General features: G+C 44.7%; 1 pseudogene; it reads left to right on the top strand.

The window, feature by feature from the left end:
- The first annotated feature begins 419 nt into the window (after positions 1-419).
- LOC127484376 (transcription initiation factor IIA subunit 1 pseudogene) overlaps positions 420-14,197 on the top strand; it is a 28,037-nt pseudogene continuing 14,259 nt past the window's right edge.

Consider the following 14,197-nt stretch of genomic DNA (forward strand, 5'->3'; position numbering starts at 1 on the left):
CCTGCAGCTCCCTGGGAGAGCCGGGGTGGGAGTGGCCCCGGCACACCGCTGAAACCGCAACATCACAGCTGCCCACAGCCCCGATTTCAGTGGGGGAAACAGGAAGAGCGTGCCGAGTTTACCAGGCAAGACTGGAGGAGAGCAAAGCCCCGGGAACCTGGAGGATCTCTGGGGTCTTCCTGAATGTTAAAGACTCTGTGCGCAAATCAAAGCTGTGGGCGAGCAGGGGCCGCAGTCAGTCCCCTGCCGCAGACCCGCGGGCCTGCGCAAACCCGAAGGGAAAGGTGGCCGGCCTCCCTCCCGCTTTCCCCTGGCGGACGTGCCAGGCCTTTCAGGCCATCTCTGGTCCCTGACCGACCTCTAACTCAAGGTGAGCCAGCTTAGAACCGCAAGAACTTTAAAAACCCAAAGAGACATCGATGGCGGGCCGACAGAGCCTACAGTTAGTCCGAAAAAGCTGCCCAACAAGTAAGTGAGGCCAACAAACCCAGGGCAGAGGGTCTGGACACCAGCGTGGTTACCAGGTGTCATTTAAACTGTTCAGTAACAGCGACCAGAGCATGAGCCGAGCGCAGGTGGAAGCCAAGTGGGTGTGACAATAAACGGGCAACTGAGAGACCCCCGTGGGCAGGGGATTGGGTGTAATCCTGGCCTCGCTCTCTGCACCCTGGTTCCTATACCACAGTTCTACAACTGAAGAAAGGGTCTTGGGGTCTCCTACTATCTCATGCTATGGCATGTCAACCTACAATCATCTCAAACTAGAAAGCTTTATTTTAAAAAAGGAGAAAGGCCGGCGCCACGGCTCACTAGGCTAATCCTCCGCCTGTGACGCCAGCACCCAGGTTCTAGTCCCAGTCGGGGTCAGGTTCGGATTCTGTCCTGGTTGCTCCTCTTCCAGGCCAGCTCTCTGCTGTGGCCTGGGAGTGCAGTGGAGGATGGCCCAAGTGCTTGGGCCCTGCACCCGCATGGGAGACCAGGAGAAGCTCCTGGCTCCTGGCTTCGGATCAGCCCGGTGCACCGGCTGCGGCGGCCATTGAGGGGTGAACCTTCGGAAAAGGAAGACCTTTCTCTCTGTCTCTCTCACTGTCCACTCTGCCTGTCCAAAAAAAAAAAAAAAAAGAAAAAAAAGAAATTACGACATCTTCATAAAACAGAAGCAGATAAATCATTATTAGCAAATCTTCAGACTAAAATGGAAAAAAAAAAAGAACAAAAAAAACTCACGAAATGGTAACTCAGAATCCCATATATGAAGATACAAAGAGCATAAATAAAGGTAACTACGGAGACAAATATAAAAAACAGTGTCGTGTATGTATTTTCATATTCCTTTTCTTCTTTAACAAGATAACTGTAGAAATTATAAACCTGTGATGATGAGCTGATGCTAAAGATATTAAAGATACTAAGTTAATATTAATCTGAATTAATTTGTTTTTAGTTAAGATTCTAGTGTAATCTCCAGAGCAACCATAAGAGGAATTAAAAATATGGTAAAATTAAAAGGAAATTAAAGTGGTACACTAAAAAATACCTAGCAAGAAAGATCATAATTAAGGAAGGAAGCAAAAATACACAGCCATAGAAAATAAACAGCAAAATGGCATGCATAAATCTTATCAGTAATTACATTAAATGTAAATGGATTAACTATGCCAATCAAAAAGATATGGACAAAATAAGTTTTTTTTAAATGTTTATTTATATGTCTTTTATAAAAGACAATTGTGATTGAAAGACACAAATAGACTGAAAGTAAGAGTATGAGGATGATGAACCATGCAATCTTTAAAAATTTCTTTGGAAACTTCAACACAATTGACAGCTATCTTGATTTAAAAACAAAAAAAGTCAAATACTACCAACTTTAGAAAAATAAAAACTGATCAACTATATGACAAAAGAAAATTAGGTAACTTGGATGAGATGGTCAGATTCCTTAAGAGACAAAAACTACTGAAACTGACTCAATAAAATATCAGAATAGATCTATAATCAGACACGAAAGCAAACTCCTAACTTAAAACCTTCCCATAAAGAAAAGTCCAGGACTCTGGTTTCACTGGTGAATTTTACATATACATTCATGTGAGGCATAATGATGGACTGTATACTGAGCAGTATAAGATTATATTGCCTAGTCATGTTGTAGTTGTCAGTTTGTATAAGTACACTCTATGATGTTTACACAAGAAAATCACCTAGTAGCTCATTTCTCAGAACACCTCCCCATTGTTAAGCAACATGACTGTGTGTGTGTGTGTGTGTGTTTTTTTTTTTTTTTTTTTTTTTTTTGACAGGCAGAATGGATAGTGAGAGAGAGACAGAGAGAAAGGTCTTCCTTTTGCCGTTGGTTCACCCTCCAATGGCCGCCACGGCTGGTGCTCTGTGGCCGGTGCACCGCGCCTATCCGAAGGCAGGAGCCAGGTGCTTCTCCTGGTCTCCCATGCGGGTGCAGGGCCCAAGCACTTGGGCCATCCTCCACTGCACTCCCTGGCCACAGCAGAGAGCTGGCCTGGAAGAGGGGCAACCGGGAAAGAATCTGGTGCCCCGACCGGGACTAGAACCCGGTGTGCCGGCGCCGCAAGGTAGAGGATTAGCCTATTGAGCCACAGCGACGGCCATGACTGTGTTTTAAAAATTGAAAACACTTCCCAACTCCTTCTAAGATGCTAGTATTACTCTGAGCCCCAAACCATATAAAGACAACACAAGAAAACTACATGCAGACCATTATCCCTCACGAATTTGTACATTAAATCCTTAACAAAACACCAACAAATTGAATCCAGTAACATGGGAAAAGGATTATTCATTAGGACCAAGTAATATTTATCCCAAGAATGGAATCTTGGCTTAAAATGTGAAAATCAATATAATGTATGACATCAACATAACAAAGGATTAAAACTACATGATCATCTCAATAGATGCAGAAAAAGCATCTGACAAAATCCAATACACTTTCATGGTTTAAAAAAAGCTAAGTAAACTAGAAATAGAAGGGAAGTTCCTCAAACTAATAAACGTGTATCTATGAAAAACATAATTATATCATGCTTAATTAGGAAAACATGGAAAATAATGAAGTTAAACTACTATCTCACATTATAGACAAAAGTTAAATACATTAGAGACTCAATGTAAGAGTTAAAACTTTTAGAAGGAAACAGAAGGGTAAACGTTCTTGAACTTGTATTGAAGACTTTTTGAAATATAAAGTTTCTATATTAGGTTCCCATCAAAATTGAGTAGAAAATACAGAGTTCCCACTTCACTCGCTCTCCCCAATGCATAACGGGCTCCAACATCAACACTGCACACCAGAGCAGTACACTCTCACAATCAGTGAACCAATAGACTCATCACTGTCGCCCAAATTCCATAGCTGTTTACATTAGGATTCACTTTTTTTTTTTTGGACAGGCAGAGTTAGACAGTGAGAGAGAGAGGGAGAGAGAGAGAGAGAAAGGTCTTCCTTCTGTTGGTTCATCCCCCAGATGGCCGCTACGGCTGGTGTGTTACGCCGATAGGATTCACTCTTGATGTTCTATAGTTTACGGGTAAGTATACAATGACATGCATCCATCATTATGTACAGAATAGTTTCAATGCCCTAAAAACTCTGTGTGCTCCACCTATTCAGATCTTCCTACATTAAGTTTACATCTAAGTTAAGTCTTCATTGAAATGACACTGCCATTTCATTGGTAGTGCCAAGTACGTTATAATAGGGTATTCCCAATAATCTCTTTTAACCTGGCTATTATTCATTTCTCTTTTTCATAAGCTTTAACCACTGAATACATTTGTTGCTATTATTATTTTGAAAAAAAAATTCATTGTGACAATTTAAAAAAGACTGCATTTTGCCTTCGTTTATTCCTTTTCTAATTATTTTTCTTTATATAAATCTAAGTTTATGGTGGTATTAGTTGCCAAAAATGTTTTAATACTGCAGACTGTATGACTTGACCAAGAGCAATTTATTTTCTCACACTTGTGGGGGCTCAAGTCCATGACTGGGATGCTCACTGCTTTCATTCCTTCTGAAGCCTTTCTCTTTGGCCTGCAGACAGCATCTTGCTCTTTGTGTTCTTACATGCTGAGCCCTCGGTTTGAGGGTGCATTTGTCTACTGTCATTCTCTGTTGGCAAACTAACTTGTTCTCCCAAGGACACCATCACATTGAACTAGGGCCTAGCCTGGTGACCTGTTTTGACTTAATTACCTCTTTAATAGTCCTATTCCCAAGTTCAAAAAATCACATTCAACATATAAATTTTTGGAGGACACAATTCAGCCTATAACTGATCTGTACTGTTTCTGAAAAACTTCTAACATTTCTTGCATGGCAAGTCTACCATTAACTAATTTCCTCGTGTCTTGTTTGAGAAAGTCTTCATTTCTCTTTCACTTGAAAGATAATTTAGCTCGGTACAGAATTCTAGACTGGTGTTATTTTTTCCTTTAATATCAAAAATATTTGGCTGCACTGTCTTCCTGGGATTTTTCATAAATTGAGTTGCATCCAGTGGATTGTCCAGATTTGGGTTAAGCAAAACTGTCACATTGGTGGTGTTGTGTTCTTCCATCAAGAAGCATAATGTCTCTCTCTATTTTCTGGATTTTTTTTTTTTTTTTTGACAGGCAGAGTGGACAGTGAGAGAGAGACAGAGAGAAAGGTCTTCCTTTGCCGTTGGTTCACCCTCCAATGGCCGCCGCGGCCGGCGCGCTGCGGCCAGTGCACCACGCTGATCCAATGGCAGGAGCCAGGTGCTTCTCCTGGTCTCCCATGGGGTGCAGGGCCCAAGCACTTGGGCCATCCTCCACTGCACTCCCTGGCCACAGCAGAGAGCTGGCCTGGAAGAGGGGCAACCGGGACAGAATCCGGCGCCCCAACCGGGACTAGAACCTGGTGTGCAGGCGCCGCTAGGTGGAGGATTAGCCTAGTGAGCCGCGGTGCCGGCCTATTTTCTGGATGTTAAGAGCCATTGATGCTCAGTGCCTAGGGTCATTAATACATGACAAGTTGCAAAATACTGATGGTCCAATCTATCAGTCCATTTTTAATTATCATATAGAGCACTCTTAGAAGGAATTCTCCCTTTATCTACTCTTTGATCACTCAAAAGGTACAGTTGAAATAGGAAAGTCAGGATAATTGCTTGATGCCTTTACTACAATTATTATAATAAGTTGGTTCACTACCATCCTAAACTAATGATTTTTGTGGATTTTTTAGCTTCAGTATAAACTTAGGAACTTAAACACAGACATATCTCAATTCCTGTCATATTTCTGAAATAAAGCAAAATCTTAGTTCATACTTACTTGCTAGTTAATATAATCAGCAATATAATAATAACAATAATAATATTCAGGAGATATTGCCATTCAGCTTGGAACAAAAAATGTGTACCAAAGATGTAAATGGCACTTCACAAAAAACAGTATTCAGATGGCCAATAAAAGTGTAAACAGATGCTCAATCCCATTTGTCACCAGGTAAATATAAATTAAAACATAATATGTGCAGGGCCGGCACTGTGGCGTACCAGGTAAAGCCACCAACTGCAGTGCCGACATCCCATATGGGCGCCAGTTTGAGTCTCGGCTGCTCCACTCCCCATCCAGCTCTCTGCTGTGGCCTGGGAAAGCAGTGGAAGATGGCCCAAGTCCTTGAGCCCCTGCACCAGCTTGGGAGACCCAGAAGAAGCTCCTGGCTCCTCGCTTTGGATCAGCCCAGCTCTGGTTGTTGTGGCCAATTGAGGAATGAACCAGAGGATTGAAGACTTCTCTCTCTCTCTCTCTCTCTCTCTCTCTCTCTCTCTCTCTCTTTGCTTCTCCTCTCTCTATGTAACTCTGACTTTCAAATAAATCTTTAAAACAACAACAAAAAAAACATAATATGTGGTGCTTTAAAACGTTCATGGAAAAAGCAGAATTAAAAGTAAGTTTATTTTGGTGCAAGAAATTTTGAAATCCATGCACCATTTTCATAAAAGATATTTTCCAGGAACTTTTTGATGATCCCTCATTATGTACAGATTTCAAAATTTTCTGCACCAAATTAAACTTTTAATTCTATTTTCCCTGAACTTTTTAAATTACTCTCAATCACCACTCTATGCCCACCAGAATGACTAAGATGAAAACAAAACACTAAAGATCCCGAGGATGCGGAGTGGCCCGAATCCTCCTCACAATGGTAAAGGGAACTGGTACAACCATTTTGGAAAACTGTCTCACAGTGTCTACAAACTGAACAATGCGTATCTTACACTCCAACAATATTCCTGGATATACACCCAACAGAAAGGGATGTGGATGTTCACTACAAGACACAAATCGCTTGTAGCAGCCTGAGTCAAAGTAGCTAGAAGGCAAAAGCAGTAGTGGAATGGGTGAAAAACTGAAATGCTGATCAGCAGGAGACCGGATATATCAATGACATATTTGCACAGAGAGAATGTGGGAACTGTATTTATACTCAAAAGCACTGAGGAATCTCAGGAACATAATTTTGAGAGAAAAGGTAAGACACAAGGTCAAAACAGGCAAAATGAATTCAGTGTGGAAAGTCACTTGGGGCCGGCGCCGCGGCTCACTAGGCTAATCCTCCGCCTTGCGGCGCCGGCACACCAGGTTCTAGTCCCGGTCGGGGCGCCGGATTCTGTCCCAGTTGCCCCTCTTCCAGGCCAGCTCTCTGCTGTGGCCCGGGAAGGCAGTGGAGGATGACCCAAGTGCTTGGGCCCTGCACCCCATGGGAAACCAGGATAAGTACCTGGCTCCTGCCATCGGATCAGCACGCTGGCCGCGGCGGCCATTGGAGGGTGAACCAACGGTAAAGGAAGACCTTTCTCTCTGTCTCTCTCTCTCACTGTCCATTCTGCCTGTCAAAAATTTAAAAAAAAAAAAAAAGAAGAAGAAGAAAGAAAGTCACTTGGGTGGGCTGTAGGCAGGAATCCAGCGACTGAAAAGGACTACCAGGATGCTATTTCTTTCTGTGTGTGTGTGTGTGTGTTTTTTTTTTTTCATCTGATTTTTTTCTTTTTTTTTTTTTTGACAGGCAGAGTGGACAGTGAGAGAGAGAGACAGAGAGAGAAAGGTCTTCCTTTGCCGTTGGTTCACCCTCCAATGGCCGCCGCTGCAGCCGGCGCACCGCGCTGATCCGATGGCAGGAGCCAGGTACTTATCCTGGTTTCCCATGGGGTGCAGGGCCCAAGCACCTGGGCCATCCTCCACTGCACTCCCTAGCCATAGCAGAGAGCTGGCCGGGAAGAGGGGCAACCGGGACTAGAACCCGGTGTGCCGGCGCCGCAAGGTGGAGGATTAGCCTATTGAGCCACGGCGCCGGCCCTTTTTTTCATCTGATTAAGGGCTAATAGGTACACTCACCTTGTGAAAATACATAGAGTACTTTTCTATATATTTACTCTACTTCAAGGAAGTTTTTATTAAAAACAGTTTGTGATATCCTTGTCTATTTTCCCCATCTTTTATTAAGTAATGCTTATTTGTATAAGACACAATTCTCAAACTCCTTTGAATCCACAGCACTTTAGGACCGCAAGTCCAGAGAAATCAGAGTCCTAACAGGTCGCTCACAATGGAACATTGGCAGAAAAACTTAAGCCATGGAACTGCTAAGTCTTCTACAGCACAACTACATTATGCTGTCCACGTTCCAAGGGCAAACCAAATGAATATGAAACTGCTCTGAAAATGAAATAGTACCAGAACTCAGGAAAATCGTTTAGTCGACTGTTTGCAGAACTGGTTGGTCAAGTCTGCTGCTCAAAAGGTAGTCTTTGCATAATGGGGATTTTCTGTCTTTCTAGGGGGTCCATGTTAACACATTTGATAAACTTGTATCTTAATGTGCCTCTCTGGAATACCAGTGTGACCTCAATCTGAACAAAGCCTTCCTTGATGATGTTTGCAGGAGGTTAGCTTGGTCATTTTCCCCGCCTGCATGTTTATTATTGAATGTTAATCAGATTCCTCATTAAAGATTCATCTGCCACACCAGGGCGTAATTGGCTGTCTCTGAGCGGCCACCTTTTGTCTTGAGCAGATTGCTAAAACTGCACTAAGCAGCATTAGACCAAAATGATGACCTTATTCATTTGTCCTTTACTTGTTTGCCAACAGATTAGACCTGATTATTATGCAAACACACTACAAAGAACTGTCTTAGAAAAAGCTCATGAATTTTGCTCAGTCAAAATCAGTTTTTATGCAGAAGAATGCCTGAAATAATTGATAATGATGCTTATTAAGCTGCTTCTTTATGTGTATGTTATAATGCACCATTCAGAAGTTGAGTTAAAAGAGGTAAAGTGTTCAATTTATAAATCAAGCACTGCTTACCTATTTTGATCTGTTTTACCATCCACTTTTATTGATGAAATGGTGCAAAGGAGGAAAAGATGAAATCCACTACTTAAACGTGCATATTACTTTCCTCTTGAATTGGATTAAGATAAACAGAATAACCACAAAAGTCTAACAATACACTTAGTAAATCCATGTTTTTCACTAAAATATTTACTTAACAATTACATTTCCTGAGCTTCTTTACGGATAACCCACAGAATGCTATTTGTAAAATACCCATCTGGGGTGGGGATTTCCCAAAGGAACGACATACAGTGACATCTTGCTTATTCTATGTCCATACTCGCGGTTAGGTAAGTTTGCAGGAAATGAACTGCGCCAACTTGGCTGCCATCTGCAACCTGACGATTTCAGCGTAATTGTTTTAAGCAGGATGTGCCTCACTCTGATCTCCAGAGTCTTTGGTAATCTGTCTGCCCCTGGGGCTGAGACTTGGCTACACATGGAGCTATTGCAGCCTTAGAAATGAAATCGCACCCAAGAAGGGTTCAGGTGGACTTAGCTTTACAATCGGATTAAAAGTTCGGAGTGCCCAGATTCAGATGGTTATCCTTCCTATTCCTGAACACCGGGATATAGGGAATGATGCTTATGATTTTATATTTTATCAAGGAACTAAATCCTCACAGAGCCATACATTACGCTAGGGATGAGGTACTGGCAAACATGTTATAAATAAAGTACTTATGATAGGTTGTAAACGTGTTCTACAGATCTAAGAGTGAAAATATTGCTTCTTTAGTGGAAATATTTTTGTTATTATCTGAACTGATCTTTTCTTCATCATTAAAAACAGAACTGGACCGTGGAGAAGGTGAGTGACGGCATCAGCGGATTTAGTTACTGAAGAACCAAAAGAACTCATTATGAATTGACAAATGGTATGTTAAATTGAATGAGCAGCGTCTACTTATAAAAGATGGCAATATCGCAAATACAGCCCAATTAAGACGCTGTTCCGCCAAAGCTGCTCAGTGGAATCAATGCTAGATGTTCGGTATAAACTGTCTGCGGGCCCTGGAATGCATCTTTCCACCAACTTCGGCAATCTGGCCTTGCATCCAGGACTCACTCTGTCCCACTATTTTTTTTTTTCTCCCTTGAAAAAAGTTTCCTGGGGTGAGCTAGGTTGCCTGCTTCCCACACTGAAGTGGCTGCTTCCTGGCTCTGGCTCCTGATTCTGACTAGTGTGTGCCCTGAGCAGATGCAGGGGGTGGCTCAAGTACTTAAGACCCTGGCACCCATGTGGGAAACCCAAGATGGAGTTCTGGGCTCCCGGCCTTAGCCTGGTCCGGCCTTAGCTGTGGTGGACATTTAGGGAAAGAACCAGAAAATGGGGTGTGTGTGTGTACATGCGTGTGTGAGCACGTGTGCGCACCTGCCTGTGAATTACATGTAAATTAAAAAAGAAAGTAGACTGTTCCCAAGTGCTGCTTTTCTCTTGTTTTACGGCATGTCAACCCGACAGGCAGCTCGCTCGCTGGCGTATCCATTCCCCTTCACAACGAGACGTCAGTTACCTCAGGGCTCCAGGGACCTTAACTCCTGTCCTGTAAGAGTTAACACTCCCTGGGACGGCAGGAAGCAGCCCGGATTAGGAGCTGAGGTGCTGGTCTGAGCTTTACCACTGTAATTCCCTTACTGTCTAGGTACGACCGACACATGGGAGGCTAATTCCCTTGACCATAGTCTGTGCACAGAGGGTGGGACTGGTGCTAGCCTGCTTGCCACGAAGTCCTACCCACTGCTCCGGAAGTCTCGTCAGTTCTAGAGATTTCCCCTTTCCTTCGTAAACTGCCCGCCATACACTGTGCTAACCCGGCTGTAGAAGCGGCCGGGCCTCATACCCCATTCCTAACAGTCTTTGGGGGTGGTGTGAGAGGGAGAGAAGGGGGGGGGGAGGAAGAAAGAGAGAGAGAGAGGAGGGAGAAAGAGAGGAGAGACAGAGAGAGAGAGAGGAGAGACACAGAGAGAGAGAGAGTAAGCATAGCAGTCCTTAAAGAAGACGTAAAAGTTGAGAGAGGTTCTGTATCCCCACCGACACAGGGTTTATTGCGGGTGTAGAAAGAGGGGAGGACCGAAACATGCCTGTTAAAGTTTCTGTTTGTAACAAATAATACTGTTATACTCTCAAACTGCCACAAAGGCCAGGTCGCCCCTGCGGGTGGCCAAGTACAGTCTTCACCCGCGCCTCCCGGGTGCGCAGCAGCGGCAGACTGGCATGGGAAGCAGGGTGGGACTCATGGCCCAGGACCCCCAGCGCCGCCAGCCTCGACAGGAGCCCCGGGAGCCCAGGGTGCTCGCAGCCCTTGACCTCCCCTCCCCTCCCTCGGCGCCACCACACCACCCAGCTGCCTGCTTCTGCCTCCTGATCTCCAGCTACTCGGTTCTCAGAATCTTGATCTCCTCCCGTGTCACGGTGTTAAGTACAAGGGGGAAAATCGCCTCCCTTACAGGAAAGAACCTTTTCCGTTAATAATCAAGACAAAGGTTTCGTGACTGTGCTGGGCGACCTGGTGGTGCTCTCCAGAGTTCAGCTGCTGTCCTCCGAAAATGGGAAGCAAGCTGCGGGGTCTGCTGGCCTCAGCGCGCACACAGAGGGCATGCGTGTAGGAAAGCGTCCTGGCCAGCTTCCTGCACACTGCAGAGCGCACGCTCCAGGGAGGGACTGAGTGGTGGACAGAACAGCGGGCCTGGAAACCTGACTGCTGTATCCTGTGTGCTGCTGAATTTATTTCTCACGACGGTCAGTAGTCATTTTACACAGCAAGAAACTAAGACCCACCAGTAGGAGATTCAGGTTTGAAATGCAAGACTAACTGCCCACAAAGCCTCTGGATCTGTTTGTTGTTCACTGTGTCTCACTGCCAGACTGGAGTTATTAGATGGACTTTGACAAATCAATGTATTAGAACTTCCGTTTTTTAAATTTATAAATCAGAAATAATATCTGTGCTGCCCAGCTCCTGAGGATTTTGAAGAATGAAATGAAGCACTGGAAAATTTGAAGCACTATCTACATCTAGCCAGTCGTACTGGGCTAAGAGGAAATAGATGCACATGAAAGCAGGCAGCACACTTTTAATGAAGAAAGTTCAGCACTGGATTTAAGATGATTGGAATTTTTTAGGGCAAACAAAAGTTTATGAGATATTTCAAGCTTCAAGTGAATAGAATGACAGCAGAAAGCTCTCAGGTTCCTCTCATCTGGGGCTGACGCTCTGCCTTTTCTGCACGTTTCTTCCACGAGAAACAGACAAATCATTAGCCACAGAAACTGCCAGACAGGACTGAGTCAAGAAAGGCAGTTCCACTTGTGCTCCAGAGCCAGCACAGATTCAGTCTGACGCCCTGAATCGTCTACGTCCATGACCCTGGTCATTAGGAAATTTTAAGAGATGTTAAGCACAACCAACTTACCAAATCAGAAAAGTGTGATATATCATAAATCTCTGTACAAAAATACGTAAAGTACACATTTTGGAAGGTTTTAAATACCAACATTTACCTGCTCAATAATTTTATTATTACTGTTTAATGGTTTATTTATGGGGCCAGCGCTGTGGCATAGTGGGTTAGGCTGCCACCTGCAGTACCAGCATCCCATTTGGTCGCCAGTTCAAGACCCGGCTGCTCCACTTCCGATCCAGCTCTCTGCTATGGCCTGGGGAAGCAGCAGAAGATGGCCCAAGTCCTTGGGCCCCTGCACCCATGTGGAGGACCCAGAGGAAGCTCCTGACTCCTGGCTTTGGATTGGCGAAGCTCTGGCCTTTGCAGAAAATTGGGGAGTGAACCAGCGGATGGAAGACCTCTCTCTCTGCCTCTCCTTCTCTCTCTCTCTGCCTCTCCTTCTCTCTCTGAGTAACTCTGACTTTCAAATAAATAAATCTTAAAAAAAATTATTTATTTACTTGAGAGGCAGAGCTACAGACAGGGGTGGGGGGAGACAGAGAGAGAGATCTTCCATCCGCTGGTTCACTCCCCAAATGGCCACAGCTGTTACAGCTAGGCTGATCTGAAGCCAGGAGCTTCTTCCTGGTCTCTAAAAAAAGGTGCAGGGCCCAAGCACGTGGGCCATCTTCTGCTGCTTTTTTGAGCTGTCAACAGGGAGCTGGATTGGAAGTGGATCAGCAGGGACTAGAACCGGTGCCCAAATGGGGTGCTGGCACCATAGGTAGGTGCTTAACCTACTATGCCACAGCACCGGCCCCAATATTTCTATTATTGAGGAGCCACAACAATTAACTAGCAAATTGCTATACTCAATTTCTTGAAGTTTTTTTTGTCTCTTAAGAATGTTTAGAGCTTCACGAGTTCAGAAAAGCATGTCTCTCACGATATGGTAGTGACAACTCAGAGAGAACAAAATCAATGAAGGAACAATTATTAATGTTTGACAACACACACTGTGTGTTCCACATACCAGCAAATTTTAGCCAGCATTCAAATTCTAGCAGGGCTTTTTTAAACTTTAAATCAACTATGATTATATACAGTTAATTTGGGGGGATTTCTAGATAAGCAAATGAGTATTAAATTTTGTAAAAATGAATGTGTACAGGCTGGTGCCGTGGCTCACTTGGCTAATCCTCTGCCTGTGGCGCCAGCACCCCAGGTTCTAGTCCCAGTTGCTCCTCTTCCAGTCCAGCTCTCTGCTATGGCCTGGGAAGGCAGTGGAGGATGGCCCAAGTGCCTGGGCCCTGCACCTACATGGGAGACCAGGAGAAGCACCTGGCTCCTGGCTTTGGATCAGCATGGTGTGTCGGCCTCAGCACGCTGGCTGCAGTGGCCACTGGGGAGTAAACCAAAGGGAAAAGGAAGACCTTTCTCTCTGTCTCTCTCTAACTCTGCCTGTCAAAAAAAAAAAAAAAAAAAAAAAAGAATGTGTACAGTTTTTCTTTCATCATTATATCCTGACTACAAAACTTTACAAAAGGGTATGCACATATTTTTTAATTAGCTAATATATGCATAGCTGTATTTTGGCCACCATTTGGCTTTAGCCATTAAAAATTCATTTATAAATGGTTTTTCTGTAAACTATATGAATAGGGCTGAAGAAATTTTTTTTAAGATTTTATTTATTTGGGCCAGGGCTGCGGCTCACTAGGCTAATCCTCCACCTTGCGGCGCCGGCACACCAGGTTCTAGTCCTGGTGGGGTCGCCAGATTCTGTCCCGGCTGCCCCTCTTCCAGGACAGCTCTCTGCTGTGGCCCGGGAAGGCAGTGGAGGATGGCCCAAGTGCTTGGACCCTGCACCCCATGGGAGACCAGGATAAGCACCTGGCTCCCGCCATCGGATCAGCATGGTGCGCTGGCCTTGGTGGCCATTGGAGGGTGAACCAACGGCAAAAGGAAGACCTTTCTCTCTGTCTCTCTCTCTCACTGTCCACTCTGCCTGTCAAAAAAAAAAAAAAAAGATTTTATTTATTTATTTATTTTATTTATTTATTTTTTTTTTTGGACAGGCAGAGTGGACAGTGAGAGAGAGAGACAGAGAGAAAGGTCTTCCTTTGCCGTTGGGTCACCCTCCAATGGCCGCCGTGGCCAGCGCGCTGTGGCCGGCGAATCGCGCTGATCCGAAGGCAGGAGCCAGGTGCTTCTCCTGGTCTCCCATGCGGGTGCAGGGCCCAAGCACTTGGCCCATCCTCCACTGCACTCCTGGGCCACAGCAGAGAGCTGGCCTGGAAGAGGGGCAACCGGGACAGAATCCGGCGCCCCGACTGGGACTAGAACCCGGTATGCTGGCGCCGCTAGGCGGAGGATTAGCCTGTTGAGCCATGGCGCCGGC

This window comes from Oryctolagus cuniculus, chromosome 17 (genome assembly GCF_051225735.1).
Source record: "Oryctolagus cuniculus isolate XC-2025 breed Fujian yellow rabbit chromosome 17, ASM5122573v1, whole genome shotgun sequence".
NCBI classification, from domain to species: domain Eukaryota; kingdom Metazoa; phylum Chordata; class Mammalia; order Lagomorpha; family Leporidae; genus Oryctolagus; species Oryctolagus cuniculus.